This window comes from Callithrix jacchus, chromosome 19, assembly GCF_049354715.1.
Source record: "Callithrix jacchus isolate 240 chromosome 19, calJac240_pri, whole genome shotgun sequence".
Classification (NCBI taxonomy): Eukaryota; Metazoa; Chordata; class Mammalia; order Primates; family Cebidae; genus Callithrix; species Callithrix jacchus.
Genome location: NC_133520.1, coordinates 31141631 through 31159939, shown reverse-complemented (window position 1 = coordinate 31159939; position 18309 = coordinate 31141631). Strand labels below are relative to the sequence as shown.

At 43.5% G+C, this 18309-nt stretch overlaps 1 long non-coding RNA gene across 3 annotated transcripts in view; it reads left to right on the top strand.

Moving 5' to 3' along the window:
* The window catches only part of LOC118149494 (uncharacterized), a 36471-nt gene extending 21736 nt beyond the window's left edge, over positions 1–14735 (top strand). For all 3 annotated transcript variants that reach the window (XR_013529841.1, XR_013529840.1, XR_013529839.1), the window contains 3 exons: positions 1008–1075; positions 4100–4246; positions 12681–14735. This is a non-coding gene — a long non-coding RNA (uncharacterized LOC118149494). The remainder of the gene's footprint in view (positions 1–1007; positions 1076–4099; positions 4247–12680) is intronic.
* Positions 14736–18309: the final 3574 nt, after the last annotated feature.

The window sequence follows — 18309 nt, the reverse complement described above, 5'->3', positions numbered from 1 at the left end:
TTTTGGATAGTTTGGAATAGTTTCAGAAGAAATGGTACCAGCTCCTTTTTGTATGTCTGGTAGAATTCGGCTGTGAATCCATCTGGACCTGGACTTTTTTTGTGTGGTAGGCTATTAATTGCTACCACAACTTCAGACCTTTTTGTTGGTCTAGTCAGGGTTTCAACTTCTTCCTGGTTTAGTCTTGGGAGGATGCAAGTGTCCAGGAATTTATCCATTTCTTCCAGGTTTACTAGTTTATGTGCATAGAGTTGTTTGTATTAATCTCTGATGATGGTTGGTATTTCTGTGGAATCTGTGGTGATATCTTCTTTATCATTTTTTTTTTTTTTTTTGAGACGGAGTTTCGCTTTTGTTACCCAGGCTGGATAATTATTGTAGTTATTTCAGGGATGAGACCCATGGCTGGGCTCAGCTTTAAAAAGTCTTATCTGAGATTCACTTTATGAAACAAAGTTTTATGAAATCCGATTTTGAAAACCTATGTAAAAAATAATTATTGTTACTATGCTTTATACAACTATTCAGGCCAAGTATAATAGAGACATTTGATCATATCATAATTTTTCTTTAGTAAAAATGGGAAACTTAAAAAAAATAAAAATAAAAATAAAAAAAAATGGGAAACTAAAGAGAGAAAAAAATTATACTTTAAGAACTAAGGGCTGGGAGCGGTGGCTCATGCCTGTAATCCCAGCACTTCGGGAGGCTGAGGTGGGCAGATCACAAGGTCAGGAGATTGAGACCCTCCTGGCCAACATGGGGAAACCCTGTCTCTACTAAAAACACAAAAAAATTAGCTGGATATGGTGGCATACACCTGTAGTCTCAGCTACTCTGGAGGTTGAGGCAGGAAAATCACTTGAACCCAGGAGGTGGAGATTTCAGTGAGCCAAGATTGCACCACTGCACTACAGCTTGGGTGACAGTGTGGGACTCCATCTCAAAAAAAAAGAGGTCCAGATCCAACCACCAAGGTGGGGCTGGTTGTTGGCTTTTGTCTGCAGGAAGTCTGGGACCCCCATATAACAGAAGAGGACCCAGGCTGGGGTGAGGAAGCCATCAGAGTCACCAGGTGAGTGGATCAGAGCTGGAAAAATAGAGCAGGGGAGAGCCCTTGACTCTTCCAGTGAGGGCTGAGAAGCTGAGGTAGAAACACATTCCATAGGCAAATAAACACAAGGGGTCCCTGGGCCCCTCCCCCTGACAAGTGACTGCTCAGTTCCTAAGGAACTTCTAAGGCCTGAGACCCAGGGACACACCACCTGATCATCACCCCCACACCTTTCTGCCAAGATGAGACCATGCCCAGTGCAGGCAGGTGGTCTGGGATTGGGGTCTGGGGTGGGTGCATGTTCCTAACTAGCAGGTGCCCTTACATAAAGCTGCCTGAGCTGGTTGCACCATCACTTGTTAGTCTGCATATGTGTGGCCTAGATTCAAAAGTCCAGTTGTACATTCTGGCTATACCATTTCCTGGCTCCTCTGCCAGGCCCAATTGTGTATAAGGAGTTTGAATAACTTTGCTTTTAGATCCTGAATAAGAAGCTTTATTGTTAAGAGATTTTATCTGTAAAAACATTTTCTGCATTTTCAATGGGATTTGACTTAGTAATTTTTGGTAAAATCCAATCGGTTAATTTTAACAATTGAAAATTTTTTGTTATTTGGATAATAATTATCTAAAGTGCCCACAAAACTTGGCAAATAGGCTTGCCACGTTACACTATGAATATAGGCTTGCTGACTTTGAATTTTTGTAAGTCTTGTTACAAGTAAGGCACTATTATTCTTATGGTATTTAATCCATGCATTTTACAATTTGAGACCTCCCCATTCCAATCAAAGTTGCAATTTGGTCCAAATCTAGAGTAAGAGTGTGAGTGCTATTATGAAGTTAAAGCAGCCTCTCCACTAAGTCCTGATTTTGAATAACAACTCCTAAGAGATTATTATTAAGAGACTGTAAGAGAGTAAATGGAAAAAATTAATAATGTTAAAGGCTTGTTACCATTAATTTTACTTACTTGAGCCTGATGAATTTTTTTCTTCAATTACTTGCAATTCCATTTTAGCTTTTTAGGTTAACTCTTGAGGACTATGCAGACTGGAATCTTCTCAAAGAATAGAAAACAAATTACTCATAGCATAAGCTGTAATGGCTGAAGTATTTATGTGAAGTATATAATATCACATTGATATTATAAAGTAACTTCTGGAAATTATTTAGAGTTTTTAAATGGTCTCTTCTGATGGATACCTTTTGAGGTGGTATAGTGGTATTTTTTTGTAATTAATGCGTGCAAATCCAAATAAGGAGTTGTAGTCTGAATTTTATCTGGAGCTACTATTAACCCAGTACATGGCATGGACTTCTTTTTTCTAATGGTGATAGCATTGTATAAGTAGTTCTCTATCTGGCGCAGCACAGAGAATGTTCTGTAAGAAGTGATAGAACACTGAGGACACTTTGTTCTGGTGGGCTCATTAGCTTTGTCCACGTAAGTTTGACACATCGTGGGACTGTTTAACACCCCTTGGGAAGCACTTTTCAATAATACTTTTTGGCAGGTTTTTGATTAGTATAAAAGGAAAAGTGAAGGCAAATTGCTTAAGTTCTTTTCTGCCAAAGAAATTGTAAAACAAAACAAAACAAAAAAACAGTTCTTCAAATCAATAATAGTAGACAATTTTTTTGAATCATAGTGGGTGAAAGTAGTATAGCTGCATTAATTGCTCTAAGACCTGTTAACATTTTTTGTTTTTTAGATTTTTTTTTATTATAAAAATAGGAGAGTTTTAAGCTGAAAATGTGAGACCTATATGTTCTTTTTCTAATTGTTTACCAACTACATTTTTAAAAATCTCCAGTTTTTGTAAGTGGCCATTGTTCTATCAAAATTGGTTTATTACTTAACCATTTCAAGCTATTGGTTTTGGAGGTTTAACAATGGCTGTCATTAAAAATGATATTCTAACCATGTTGAGAACTTTGTCCCTTAACTTCTAAAGATTCTTTTAGACCCTGTACATTTTTTCTCTTCCCGTTCCAGGCACACAGCCCATGTCCTCCTTTATTTGGTGATTTGGGGAGCTATCCGATTGCTGAGGTGTTAAGACTTTGGTTCCCACTGCTGTAATAAGTTTCTTCCTACAAGTTAATAGGAATCTGAGTCACAGTAGACTGAATAGGTCCAGGCTGTCCCTTTACATGGTAAGATAAGACTGCTTTGACAAACTTCTGAGCCTGCCCCACTCTGGCTATATTAGAGTGAGCATTTTAGACAGGCCAAGAAGAGGGTCAGTGCTGAACAGAAGTAATTGAGACATTTGTGCTAGTATTAACTAAACCTTTACATTTTTTTTTCTATGAATAGTGACTTTACATGCTGGGTGTTTATTTGTAATTTGATATGCCCAGTATGCAGCTCTGCCGGGCTTATTTGTACTTCCAAATCCTCCAATTCTTTTATCTTTACTTTGACCTAATTTGATGTAAGGTAAAATTAAGAGTTGTGCCATCCGCTTTTTAGTTTTAGCACTGCAAGTATTGGAAAATGACATTACAATTTGCATTTGCCCTGTAAAGTTACTAGTAATAACTTCTGTATGAAATTTTATCCCTTTAGTATCAAGGCTTAAACCTTAGCAGAGGATTACAGTTTTGGATGTTACTTGTTTACAAAGAACACACAAACTTTTGCTGTGGAACAGCTTTGGAGAGCAGCACGCAGATTTTTGGACCTGGCCCCACACAGCTGCTGCTTGCTGCGTTCTGCTCGTGTTCTCCTTTTGCTACTCACTACCGAGCCTGGGCCCCAGTTGCCGGCCTTGGGCTGAGTCTGTTCGCTTGAACGCTGCTTTGACCTTTCTTTGCCGCTGAGCTTTTTCCATTTTTTTTTCTTCCCCCCCGCCTCCGCCTCCTGACCTACTTGGCTGCAGGTGATACATTTTGCTTGCTCTGCTTCCTCCCCCTGCCCGGTTCACAGATTGCTGGCCTGGGTGGAGCTTCCCGCTAGAGCTTTTTTCTTTTTCTTTTCTTTTTTTTCCCAGTCATCTTTAATTCCCTCATTTCAGTTGCAATTTTCTTCTTTCCCAGCTCCTTCTTTATAATGCAATGAAAGACGAAGGAAACAGCAGAAGAACGGAGTAAGAAAACAGATTCATTGAAAACAACTGACAGAGCAAGCGGCTAGTACTAACTTGAAGTCTCCCTTTCCTTAAGAGCTGTCTTAGCAGACTCAGAGTAAGCATTACACCTGCTCACTCCTTGAACTTTGATAAGGTTTAACCTTTAGAAGGTTCATGTTCATATTGAAATTAATTCTGCTCTAGATCTAAATCTATGGTTTATTTTGAACATGTCACTAAGTCCTACTGCATTTTAAAATAATTAAAATATCCTTCCTAACTCTGCTCTCTTAACCTCATACTTCATTTCATTCAATTCCTCCTCAGATGATATGGGTGAAAGTTCCTTTATTCAAGAGTGATAGCAAAATTATTTAGCAGAGTATATTATGGACAAGATAAATCAGAACCAGATGCCAGCTACTCAAGAAACTTACAGATCAGTCAGAACACATGCCACTCAATCAAAATAAACAGAGCTAAGTGCTAGAGCAGGGGCCTAGAAGCCCCCCCATTACACAAGATACAAAGTCCCATATGAAATATAAAATGCAGACTTTTTCTAAGATGGAGTTTAATGAAGGGTTGCTCTATACACCCCAATTTCTTAGTTTTGAGGTATTTCTGGATTTACTTCCTCAGAGTTTTCTCTCCTAGTTCTGGGGGACTTTTCAATTTCTGCTGCTACCTGATTTCCAAATATTACTTCTTTCTAGAATTCATTAAAAAAGTATAATCCAGCAAAAATATTAAGATTTTGGTGGGTTTGGAAAGAAAAGTCGTATCACACAAGGAGTCAGTGGAAATCTTCTTGGCCCAGTTTAATTTCCATTCTTCCTCTTGTGGCCATTCTTCATCCAAAACGTTCTGGGCCTCTGGTGAAGTGTCTCTCCCCACTGAGTGCAGTCCCTAGGTCTTAGAAGGGAGTGAGTCCCTGAAGCCGATGCTAATTGTTAGCTATCTCTTGGTCTCCTCTCCCTGTGTCCTGTTGAATTCTAATGAATCATATTCACTTCACATTCAAGTTTTATTTCTTATGAAATTGTTCTAAATTGCCATCTTGTCTCTCAGTCCTTGCAGAATAAACGGCCCTTGATCTTGCAGATCCAACAATCTTAATTCAGTTCAGCTGCCACATTTGACAGATAAGGAAACTAAAGCTCAGAAAAAGGAAGTAATTTACCAAAAACTATTGGGTCTATTTGGAAGCAGAGCTGAAGCCATAACTTCGTTCTTCTTCCTCTTAGGCCAATGCCCCTATCTACTTGTGTCATTTTTTTCTTCACTCCACATTGGCAAGATTGTAATAATGAAAGATGACAGGGTTGCTTATGCACCTTGTATCCTTGTCTATCATAACTATAAACCCAAATATATGTTTCCCAGAATAGTTAATCATCTAGTAGAAGAAGATAGTGTGATTTCTTGTCCTGTAAATTATGAAAAAACACCTCCTGTACCTTCTCATAATGTTTGCCATATTGTTTTTCAGGCTATAAGGATTTGGTCTCAGTGTAATTGTGTATAAATACTGCCTGTTGGTCTCTCCTTATTAGTAGATGCTGACTAACATTACAAGTTATTAGTTGGTTGTACTGTATTAGGAGAATAACAGCTTATAACAATATTTCTTGCAATAAATTTTATACTTCTCCTATTCTGTGAAGCAATTGTTTGGCTTTATGGCTACACAGACGGTTTTTCTTTCAGAGCTAAGTTTATTTTCTCAGGTGGCAAAAAACTATTAACAACTACAGGAAACCAACATCTAGCAAAGAAATTTGAAGATCATGTTCACCCTGAATAAACAAGTGCCTTTAAAAAAATTCTTCCAACTTTTAACTTCAAACAGAAAAGTTGAAAAAGAAGTACTGTAAGGACACATGTGCCCTTTATTTAGATTCACAAATTAATATTTTCTGGGATTGGCTTTTTATGTCTCAATGCCCCTTTTCCTCTTCACAAATACACTCATTTTCTCTCTCTTACACACACGTACATATACATGCACACACTCACATTTTGGGGAGCTCTGAACTGCTTGAAAGCAAATTGCAGACATCAAGATTATGCAAAAATACTTAAGGGATTTTTCCACAAATTAGCACATTCTTTTATATTACTACAATAACAATCACAAGACATTGGCTACTGATAATTAATATTATGTAGTATACGGTCTAAATTTAAATGTCTCCACTTGCTCTCAAAGATTCTTTATATTAGTCAGGGATCTTATATTGGATTTTTTTGGTCATGTTTCTTATTTTCATCAGTCTAGAATGTTGCTTCCCCTCCACCCTTTTCCTTTATCTTTTACAACCTTGACATTTTTGAAGAGTCCAGACTAATTGTCTCATAGAATGTTTCTCAAACTGGATTCATCTAACTGTTCTTCTGGATTAGACAAAATGTTTACGCAAATACTATGTTTCCCATTGCATTGCATCAGGAAGTTTATAATGTCACTTTATCTTAATATTTGTGAAGCTAAGTTTCATCTCTTCGATTTAAATTCTGTACTTAATAAACATTTGATGGATAATAGAGATATATGAATGTCCTTTTCCTAACAATATGTTAGTGTATAGTGTTAGGAGTGATTTCATGCCAGAATCTCATATTACCTTGGTGGTATTTGCAAAACAGTGATTTTAAAATTCAGACAATTTTCTAGCTCAGGGGCCAGTAGATTTTTCCAGTGTAGAGCCACATTCTAAGTATTTTAGGCTTCGTGGGCCACATATGGTCTTCGTTACATATTCTATTTCTTCTTTAGCTGTGTAAATATTATTAGCTCATAGACTGCAGGAAAAGGGTCTGCAGCAGGATTTGGTCCATGAGTAGTAGTTTGCCAAAGTCCTGTTCTGTGTTATAAAGAAGAGCTTTTCTTTTCCTTGTAACAACTGTGTGTGTGTGTGTGTGTGTGTGTGTGTGTGTGTATGTCAGAGGAAGAGGATGAGATTCTTTAATAACTTTATTTCTTTTATAGAGTTGGTCTCTTTAAGCTTTTTCTTTTTAAAATAAATACTCTTTGGATTTAACTTTGGTAAATAATGCTGTCTAAAGAAAATTTCATCTTCTTCTATGCTTTCTGATACAATAGCCACTAGCTGCATGAGACCATTCAAATTTAAATTAATTATAATGAAATTATAATTAGAAATTAAATTAATAATTAGAAAAAATTTATTTTCTCAGTCACACGAGCCAAATTTAAGTGTACAAGTATTCACTCAACACAAGTAACTAGTGGCTACATATTGAACAGAGCCGATGTAGGTCATTTTTATGATTTAGAAGTTGTATTGGATAGTAATAAATACAGATTTCAAATGTATTTGCACAGAGTTGTGCAAAATAGTCCCTTATAATTAGAGATATCTTATAATTTTTTTCTTGTCCTTTTTTGCTTTTATGCTTATTTCCCTTCTTACTAATTTGTCTATTTCCTTTTTTTAAGGTACCAAAGTATTTATTGTATCTACTGTTTTTCTGTTTTTATCTCACATTTTCCTTTCCTTATGCTTTCTTTTGATTTAGTTTATCAGTTTTTTATTTTAAACTTTTAGCTTCAGAGGTATCTGTGCAGGTTTATTATATAAGTGTCACTGGGGATTTATGTACAGATTATTTAGTCACTTATGTGATAGGCACTGTACCTCATAGGTAGTTTTTCAGTCCTGACCATCCTCAAATATGTCACAGTGTCTGTTGTGTCTATGTGTACTCAATGTTGAGCTTCTACCTGAGAGAACATGTAGTATGTTGTTTTCTGTTTCTCTGTTAGTTTATGTAAGATAATGGCTTTTACCTTCATCCATGCTGCTGCAAAGGACATTCTGTTTTATGGCTCCATAATATGCCATGGTGTATATGTACCACATTTTCATTATCAGTCTACCATCGATGGGCATTTAAGTTGGTTTCATGACTTTGCTATTGGGAATCATGCTGCAATGAGCATATGCATGCATATATCTTTTTCTTTTCTCTGTCTTCCTTCCCTCCCTTTTTTCCTTCCTTCCTTCCTCTTTTCTCTCTTCCTTTCTTTCTCTTATCTTTCTTCCTGTCTTTCTCTCTTTCTCTTTTCCTTTGTTTCTCTTTCTCTCTTTCTTTTTCTTTTTTCTTTCTTCCACTCTTTCTCCCCACTCCTTCCTTGCTTCCCTTTTTCCCTCCCTCCCTCCCTTTTTCTCTGCTTCTGTCACCCTGGGTGGAGTGCAGTGGCACCATCTTAGCTCATTGCAAGCTCCACATCCCAGGTTCAAATGATTCTCCTTTCTTAGCCTCCCAAGTAGCGGGGACCACAAGCACTCACCACCAGATCTAGCTAATTTTTGTATTTTTAATTAGAGGCTGTGTTTCTCCATGTTGCTCAGGTTATGAGGCTGGTCTTGAATTCCTGACTTAAGGTTATTTGCCCACCTCAGCCTCCCAAAGTGCTGGGATTTCAGGTGTGAGTCACTGCACCCGGCCCTCACCACTCCCTTTTGTATACCCCAACTCACACCTTGCCCATGCAACTCATGCATACCCCTGCCTTTCCCCACGGTCATTTATAAGTCCTGCACTAAATGGCCTTCAGTCCAGAGACCAGACATTAGACAGCAATCTGGACCTCTTCCTTGATTAGAGGTAAGACCTCCAGAAGAGGAAAATGCCAGCTATGGAGCCTGCAGGCTGAACACAATGACTCTTTGGGCAAACAGCTAGAACTGAACTGAGTAAAATATCCAGCCAGAAAGTAAACTTCCCATTCAACTCTTCTCTAACTCCATTTTACAGATTGAAACACTAAGGCTTAGAGGAGAGGAGACAGAGTAGGCACTGGAACCATAGTCTCCTGGCTCCAAAACCAAGTTCTGTCCACCCAGCCAGGCTCCAACCTTCCTTCTATAAATATTTATAACAGTAGGTGCTGGGCACTCTTGTTAGGCCCTTTTACACATATTACTCAGTCTGCTTTTCCCATTCGTTTGACAAGTATTTATTGAGCTCCTACTCTGTGCATGAGCTGGACTCGATACCAGGGACATCTTGGTAAAAAACTCAGGCAAAGTCTACCCACCTGGGGTTCTAAGGAGACAAAGAGAGGGTTGGTGTCATGGGTAAGGCTGTGAAGGCAATGAATGAAGTGGTGGGGTCAGACAGGAAGGGTGGTCAGGGATGCTCTCTGCATAAACGGGCATCTTCTTGGCTTTGAAATGAAAATGCTAAAATACCTGTGAGCAGCAGGCCATGCCCACTCAGTAACAGAGCTGAGCCACAATTCTTAATAGATGCCAAACCAAACACCAGATCAGGCCAGCAATGAGGGACAAAGACCATGGCCTGGAAGGGTCTTACCACCTGAGTTCACAAGGGGATTTTTGTTATGCTGCTTTTATTATTATTATTATTGTTGGGTTGGGGTCCTTAGTGCGCAAGAAACACTCTAGGAACTATAAGTCAAGATCTAGGCTGCAATTCCTGCTCTGCCCTTGCTGTGTGACTCTGGCTGCTATCGCCAACTCTCAGAGCCTCAGCTTCCTTCCTCTTTTGTAAAATGGAAAGTCTAATAATACTCACCTGGCAAGGGGATCCAGGGAAGTCAGTAAGCTCCTTCATGTAAATAGCTGATGTCTGCACATGGCCCCGGGTCAGAGATTTGTAATGGGGATTGAAATTACTGATAAGTGGCCAGGCATGGGGGCTCACACCCATAATCCCAGCACTTTGGGAGTCTGAGGCAAGTGGACCACCTGAGGTCAGGAGTTTAAGACCAGCCTGGCCAAGGTGGTGAAACCCCATCACTACTAAAAATACAAAAATTAGTCGGGCATGGGGGTGTGTCTCAGCTACTTGGGAGGCTGAGGCAGGAGAATCGCTGGACCCTGGGAAATGGAGGTTGCAGTGAACTGAGATCATGCCACTGTACTACAGCCTGGGCAAAAAGAGTGAAACTTTGTCTCAAAAGAGCAAGCAAGCAAGCAATTACTGATAACCTTACAGATTGTTGGAGGCACACAAGGGACTCAGAGGGGGGACCACACTCATCCTCTCACAGAGAGGGGAACAGTCTACCTACCTTAGAGCACACAGCGACCAGCTGTCAGCAGCTGCATAGCCCCAGCCACTCCATTATTGCCCAGGGCTTCTGACCTCTCCTGTAGGGGCCCTTGGGCCTCCCCTTACCACCTCCCTTCCCTGCCTCACTTTAGCTCTTCTCTGTGCTTATTTATGGCCAAAGGCTGGGAATCTTATGAGTTTGAGGCAGCCTGAGCCTCTGTCTGTGCTCTCACCCAGAGCCAGAGCACCAGGCCCCATGCACATCAGCTGTGATTCTCCATAGTTTCAGAACAACCTAAGGGCTGGCTGGTGGTGCGTGTGAAAGAGGGGGTGCTGTTCTTCCTCCAGGTTGACAACATGATAGATTGAAAAATACATGGGAGGCTGGGTGCAGTGGCTCAGGCCTGTAATTTTAGCACTTTGGAAGGCTGAGGCCGGTGGATCACCTGAGGTAGGAGTTCAAAACAAGCCTGGCCCACATGGTGAAACCCCATCTCCTAAACCTACAAAAATTAGCTGGGTGTGATGGCATTTGCCTGTAATCCCAGCTACTCAGGAGGCTGAGGTGGGAGAATCACTTGAATCCAGGAAGCAGAGATTGCAGTAAGCCGAGATCTCACCACTGCACTGCAGCCTGGGTGACAGAGTGAGACGTCATCTCAAAAAAAGAAAAGAAAAGAAAAGAAAAAAAGTGCATGGGCTCTGAAGGCAGAGAGACGGAATTGAATCCCAGCTTCTACTTCCCAGCTGTGTGCCCTTGGACAAGTTGGCTTCTCTGAGCTTCAGTTTTCTCATCTGTAAAATGGGAACAACATTTGGCTTTCTGGGGGTCTTAGGATGACTGGGAGTGTCTGGCACACAGTAGGTGCTCACCGTGTGTGCTTTCCCATGGCCATCTAAAAGTCCTCAGGGCTGCCCTTTTGCCCTTCCCCCACAACGCCTGTGATTGCCTCTTAGATGGGTACTCAGGGTGATACGGAGGCACAGGTGAGGGAGCCAGCCTGGATCCACACCCACCCATGCCCATTGTTAGGAAAACAAGCTTTTAATGCCTGGCCCTGCTGCTGGTGGCTGAGAGTATCAAATGGGACCCAGAGCCAGCCTCTCCCTTCCTCTAAGGCACACCAAGGCAATGGTGTTTAAAAGGAAAGGAGGCAGTGGCATGGAGGCTCCAGAGACTGAGCCATTCCTATGGCAAAATGGAGGCAGTGGGGCTTCCTGCTGAGGGCCATCTGGCAGGTGTTCCATTCTATCTTCCTCATGGGACGGACCCACAGCTTCTTCATCAGTGATGTCTTCAGGTTCACTGTCCCCAAGCTGCTTAGGTGAGTCCAGACTTCAGGAGCTCTGCTAAGGCTGGTGGTCTCTTAATGGCATCCCTCCAGGGTCAGGGGGCTTCAGCTCTCATGCCTCTGCCTATAGATCTGGTGCTCAGGACACTGGAAGGTGGGTGAGAAGGATACTGAAAAAAGGAAATGATTAACGAGAAAGTGTCCCCCACAAGGGCAAATAAGGAAGATCTTACCTGACTGTATAAATTAGCTTTTATTGTAAAATACCCCAAAAGTGAGTAGCTTAAAGTTATAAGCATTTCTTTATTTAGTTTATGGTAATGTGGGTCAGTAACGTGAACTGGGCTCAGCTGGGTTTTTCTTCTTTTCTTGGCTGGGTTTTCTCGTGTGCCTGCAGTTGTGTCTGAAGCTGGGATGGCTTTCTGTTCCATGTGGGTTCCCATCATCCAAAAAGCTAGCTCAGACTTGTTCACATGGCTGTGTGGGAGGGTTCTAAGCAACAGGCCAAAAGCCACATTTTCTCCTGAGGCTCACAGCTGGCATAGCTTTATCTCCACTCTACTCTGTTGGTCAGAGGTGGTTTTGTGGCCAGCCCAGATTCAAGTGGTGTCTGCTCAGCGGCCATAACAGAGCATCACAGAATGAGTAGCTTCAATGACAGAAATGTGTTTTCCTCATGATTCTGGTGGCTGGAAGTTCCGGATCAGGTATCTGCAGGTTGGTTCCATCTGAGGCCTCTGCCTTTGCTGTGCAGTTGGCCACCTCCTCCCTGTGTCCTCATATGGTCTTTCCTCTGTGTCCACCATGGTGTCTCCCTGTGTGTCTACATTTTCTCCTCTTATCAGGACTCCAGACTGGGTGAGGGCCCAGCCTAGTGACCTCATTTTAACTTTATTGCCTCTTTAAAGGCCCTGTTTCCAAACACAGTCACATCCAGAGGTACCAGGGGTTGGAGCTTCAAGGTACAACTTTTGTGAGGACAAAATTTAGCCTATAACAAAGGGGGGAGAAAAACACCATCTCTTGATGTTGAGGAGGTGCAGTAAGATTGCAAAGAAGCATGGACAGTGGGGAAAATAACTGAGATCATGATTGCAAAAAAGGCAGCCACGCCGACTGATTCTCCACAGCTGGCCTGGATTGCGCAGAGGCAACACACATGGGCACCTACTCTCACCAGCTGTACCTTCTTTATCCTTTTCCTGCAAGCCTTTTTCTGGAGTTTGTGATCCCAAGTCTCCAGCCTGGAGGGGCTACCTCCTCGCGGTGCTGATGTTCCTCTCGGCCTGCCTGCAGACACTGTTTAAGCAGCAGAACACGTACCGGCTCAAGGCGCTGCGGATAAGGCTGTTGTCTGCTATCACTGGCCTGGTGTACAGAAAGGTGAGCCCTGGGGACAAGCGCAGGTCTTCCCAGCCGGGAAAAGGAACAAAACTGAACTGGTTGGTAGTAATGCTATCAGCAGCTGAGAACGCGTTCAGTTCTTACTTATTAGAGTCACTCACGATGTATTCTCACTTCCTTTGTTATTTCTCTTTATTTGTATGTATTTATTTTTTGAGACAGAGTCTCCACCTACCTACCATGACCTCCTAGAGTGTTGGGATTACAGGCCTGAGCCATCTCATTCGGCCTCCCTTCCTTCTTAAGTCTGAGTCATCTTCTGCTGTGCAGATGGATCACACTCTGTTTATCTTTTCATCTGATGGTGGACCTGTCAGTTGATTTTTGCCTTTTGGCTGTTATAAATCATGCTGCTTTGAGCACAGGTGTGCAAATACCTCTCAGAGTTCCTGCTTTCAGTTCTTTTGGAGTGGAGGAAAGGATGGCAGTGGCTTTGTTAGAGCAAATCTTAATGCTGTGTGTAAGTGTTTTGAGGGACCACCGTTTGTAAAGTGTTTTGTTGTTGTTGTTGAGATGGAGTCTCACTGTGTCACCCAGGCTGGAGTGCAGTGGCATGAACTGGCCTCACTGCAACCTTCTCATCTCAGGTTCAAGCCATTATCATGCCTTGGCCTCCTGAGTAGCTGAGATTACAGGCACCTGCCACCACACCTGGCTCATTTTTTTATTTTTAGTAGAGACAGGGTTTCACAATGTCGGCCAGGGTGTTCTCGAACTCCTGGCCTCAGGTGATCCGTCCACCTCAGCATTCCAGAGTGCTGGGATTACAGCTGTGAGCCACCTCACCTGGCTCTTGTAAAGTGTTTTAATCATGCTGTTTTACTGTTCTTCAGCTGGGGTTATAATCTCAGCCCTGCTTCTCTCTGCTCCTGCTAAGACTCCCCGACGGAGCCCCGTCCCCATCTCTGTTCAGGAGACAGCATACCTGAAAGTGAAGTTGGGTTGCTGCTGCCTCAGTGCTGCTTCTGTTTTAGGTAAATATCCTGTGGGGTCAGTAGAGGAAATCCCAAGTGCTCCTGTGGAACACCATGGGCATCCCCTGACTCAGGACTGTGGGAGAGTTGGGGTGTTGGAGGAGAGGTAAACCTGGAAGACGCTTAGCCCCACTCTGTCCCCTGCCCCGACTTTTTTTTTTTTTTTTTTTTGAGATGGAGCCTTGCTCTGTCACCCAGGCCTGGAATGCAGTGATGCAATCTTGGCTCACTGCAACCTCCGCCTCCCAGGTTTAAGAGATATTCCTGCCTCATCCGCCTGAGTAGCTGGGACTACAGGTGAGTGCTACCACACCTGGTTAATTTTTGCATTTTTAGTAGAGCTGGGGTTTTACCATGTTGGCCAGGCTGGTCTCCAACTTTTGACCCTAGGCGATCCACCCACCTCGGCCTCCCAAAGTGCTGGGATTCCAGGCGTGAGCCACGGCGCTCAGCCAAGTCCTGCTCCGTTCTAATCTCACCACCTTGAAAGGCTTCTGGGAGCTCACAGAAACAATGGCCCCAATATAACGTCTCCCACTCCCTTGGTCCCAGAGTTCTGGGGGCACACAGTGAGGAGTGATTGTTTTCCTCACTCATCTAGATGTGATGAGCCTGGTCAAAGAAGTTTGCTGTTGCTGACTTGCAGCTGGTAAGGCCCCTGCCCTGTGGAAATTGCCCACACTAAATCCTTATGCCTCAGTTTACTCAGCTAACTCAGACCTCCAGCCGTGCCCCAGGCTGGGTTAGGCTCCTCCCTGTCATGCCATGTGGGAATCTCCTGTGTGATACTTGATTGATTGATTGATTGAAATGGGATCTTCCTCAATCACCCAGGCTGGAGTGCAGTGGTACAATCTGAGCTCACTGCAACCTCTGCCTCCCGGGTCCAAGTGATTCTCCTACCTCAGCCTACTGAGTAGCTGGAATTACAGGCACATGCAAAAACGGCCTGCTAATTTTTGTATTTTTAGTAAAGACGGGTTTTCTCCATGTTGGTCAGGTGGGTCTCAAACTCCTGACCTTGTGATCCACCTGCCTCAGCCTCTCAAAGTGCTGGGATTACAAACGCACACTGCGCCTGACCCGTGTTGACACTTTAATGAAGTCAGGTGTGTAGGTGATGGCTGCCTGATCATCTCCCCACCACGGGGCAGGACTAGGGGCTGTGTTTTCTGGAAATTTCTCAGCTCTTTATGCTGGTAAGGGAAGAAGAAAGAGGGGGCCCTCAGGGGACGTGCATCGAGGTTTGGTGGGGATATAGCTCACCAGATTGTACTTGGTGTTCCCATGTAACTTGTAACCGCTCTCATAGAAGATGGCCTAGAACCCCAGGGAGTGGGGGTTGCTCTCTGTCAGCTAGGGATTGGGGTAAAAGAAGCTGAGGCTGTACAGAGCCAGCAGGCAGGACAGGGCAACTAGGGCCAGGTGCAATGGCTAACACCTGTAATTCCAGCAGTTTGGGAGGCTGAGGCTGGTGGACCATATGAGGTCAGAAGTTTGAGACCAGCTGGCCAACATGATGAAACCCCGTCTCTCCTAAAAATACAAAATTAGCCAGGCATGCTAGTGCATGCCTGTAATCCCGGATACTCAGGAGGGTGATGGAGGAGAATTCCTTGAATATGGGATGCTGAGGTTTTGGTGAGCCAAGATCATGTTATTGTACTCCAGCCTAGGCAACAAGAGCGAACCTCAGTTTCACACACAAAAAAAGAAAAAACAAACTTGCTCTGCCAGTGTGGCTGCAGGTGCAACCCCTGATGTGTGCCCCCTGCCCTGCTCCTGCTCTAACATCACCCACAACCCCCAGCTGTGGATTCGAAGCCCTGCAGTGCAGACAGTGTGGATTTGCAGAGCTGTGAGCCTGTGGTCTGTCCCGCAGCAGAAGACAGAGGAGGGAGCCCTGGGTTTGAGCCAGAGGCAGCCTGTGGTGTTCCCCTGCAGGCCCTGGCCCCTTGTGTTTTGTGACACTCTTCCATATTCTCACACAAGCCACCGCTATTTTCAGCAAGATTACAGATGCTCCTTGACTCATGATGGGGTCATGTCCCCGTAAATCTATCATAAATTGGTAATAGCAGCCAAGTGCAGTAGCCCACATCTGTAATCCCAGCACTTTGGGAGGTCAATGTGGGAAGATTGCTTGATCCCTGGAGTTCAAGACCAGCCTGGGCAACACAGAGAGATCCTGTCTCTATCAAAAAAAAAAAAAAAAACAGAACAAAGTGAAAATATACTAAGTTTAAAATGCATATTTTTATTTTTTGACAGTCTCACACTGTCATCCAGGCTGGAGTGAAGTGGTGCAATCTTGGCTCACTGCAACCTCTGCTTATCAGGTTCCAGTGAATCTCCTGCCTCAGCCTCCAGAGTGGCTGGCATTACAGGCATGAGCACTGGGTAAATTATGTATTTTTAGTAGAGATTGGGTTTCACCATGTTGGCCAGGCTGGTCAAGAGCACTCGACCTTAGGTAACTGCCTAAATCAGTCTCCTAAAGTGCTGGGATTACAGGTGTGAGTCACCGTACCTGGCCTATTTATTTTTATTTTTGGAGGTGGAGTCTGCCTCTGTTGCCCGGGCTGCAGTACAGTGATCCCCTCTTGGCTCACTGCCTGCAACCTCTGTCTCCTGGGTTTGAGTGATTCTCCTACCTCAGCCTACTAGGTAGCTGGGACTACAAGCACCCTACCACACCCAGCTAATTTTTGTATTTTTAGTAGAGACAGGGTTTCACCATGTTATCCAGGCTGGTCTTGAACTCCTGAGCTTAGGCAGTCTGCCCACCTCAGCCTCCCAAAGTGCAGGGATTACATGTGTGAGCCACCATGCCCCGCCCGCAAATGCATGTAATACATTCACCCTACAAAGCATTGGAGGTTAGCCCAGCCGACTTTAGGTTGAAAACAAACCGAGCAGTACCAAGAGGAGAACAAAACCCACTCACCCTTCCCCACCTTGGATCATGACTTTGACATCTCAGGGGTCCAGCCTTCGTGAATGTTTGTAGAAATAGATGATAAACTTGGATAAATGTACCCATGCTTAAGTGTACAATTCAGTGGCATTTGGTAGATTCACAATATTGTGGAACCAGTGCCACCATCTGTTTCTAAACTTTCTCATCATCTCAAACAGAAATGCTGTTCTCATGAAGCAGTAGTTTACCTACTTTTAAATTTTTATTTACTTGTTTATCTTGAGACCGAGTCTTGCTCTGTCTCCCAGGCTAGAGTACAATGGCACAATCTCAACTCACTGCTAGTTCTGCCTCCCAGGTTCTAAGCAACCCTTCTACCTCAGTCCCCAAAGTTGAGATTACAGGCACATACCACCAAACCCAGCTAATTTTTATATTTTTAGTAGAGAGGGGGTTTCACCGTGTTTCTCATGCTGGTCTTAAACTTCTGACCTCGTCGTGATCCACCCACCTCAGCCTCCCAAAGTGCTGGGATTACAGGCGTAAGCCACCATGCTCGGCCTAAATTTTTTATTTTTTAAGAGATGAGGTTCTACTCTGTTACCCAGGCTGGAGTGCAGTGGTATGATTATAGCTCACTGCAGCCTCAATCTCCTGGGCTCAGGTGATCCCTCCTGCCTCGGCCTCCCAAGTGGATGAGACTACAGGTGCACACAATTGCACGTGGCTAATTTTTATCTTGTGTATAGAGAGAGGGTGTCACTATGTTCCCAGGCTGGTCTCAAACTCCTGGGTTTCAGCGATCCTCCCACCTCAGCCTCCTGAAGTACTGGGATTAAGGACATGAGGCACTGCACCTGGCCCTCATGCAATTTCTTGAATACTATACTAACAGTGAAAAACAAAGTTTGTATAGGTACTGGAAGCACATTTTTTACTGAATGTGACGATTTTTATGCCATTGTAAAGTCAAAAAATTGTGTGACCATCTGCACTTGCAACTACTAGTAGGCTTAGACGCTTGGATTTTAGATCCAGAAACATCTAACACTTCCCGCTGGGTGGGAGGCCGTAGGGGTCAGAGCTCTTAGCTGCTAGCAAGAGAATCCCACTCAGTCTGAATTGAAAAACTGAGGCCGGGCACTGTGGGTTATGCCTGTAATCCCAGCACTTTGGGAGGTCGAGGTGGGTGGATCACCTGAGGTCAGGGGTTTGAGACCAGCCTGACCAACAGGATAATACCCCATCTTACTAAAAATACAAAAATTAGCCAGGCATGGTGACACGTGTCTGTAATCCCACCTACTTGGGAGGTTGAAGCAGGAAAATTGCTCGAACATGGGAGGCAGAGGTTGCAATGAGCCGAGATAAAGCCACTGCACTCCAGCCTGGGTGACAGAGCAAAACTCCATCTCAAAAAAGAAAGAAAAAAGAAAATGAATTTAGGGGCAGCTGAGACGAATCGAGACACAGAGACTAAAGAGGACAGGCAGCCAGCTGGACAGTCATAGCCTCATCAAGCCCAAACATGCAGAGGCTG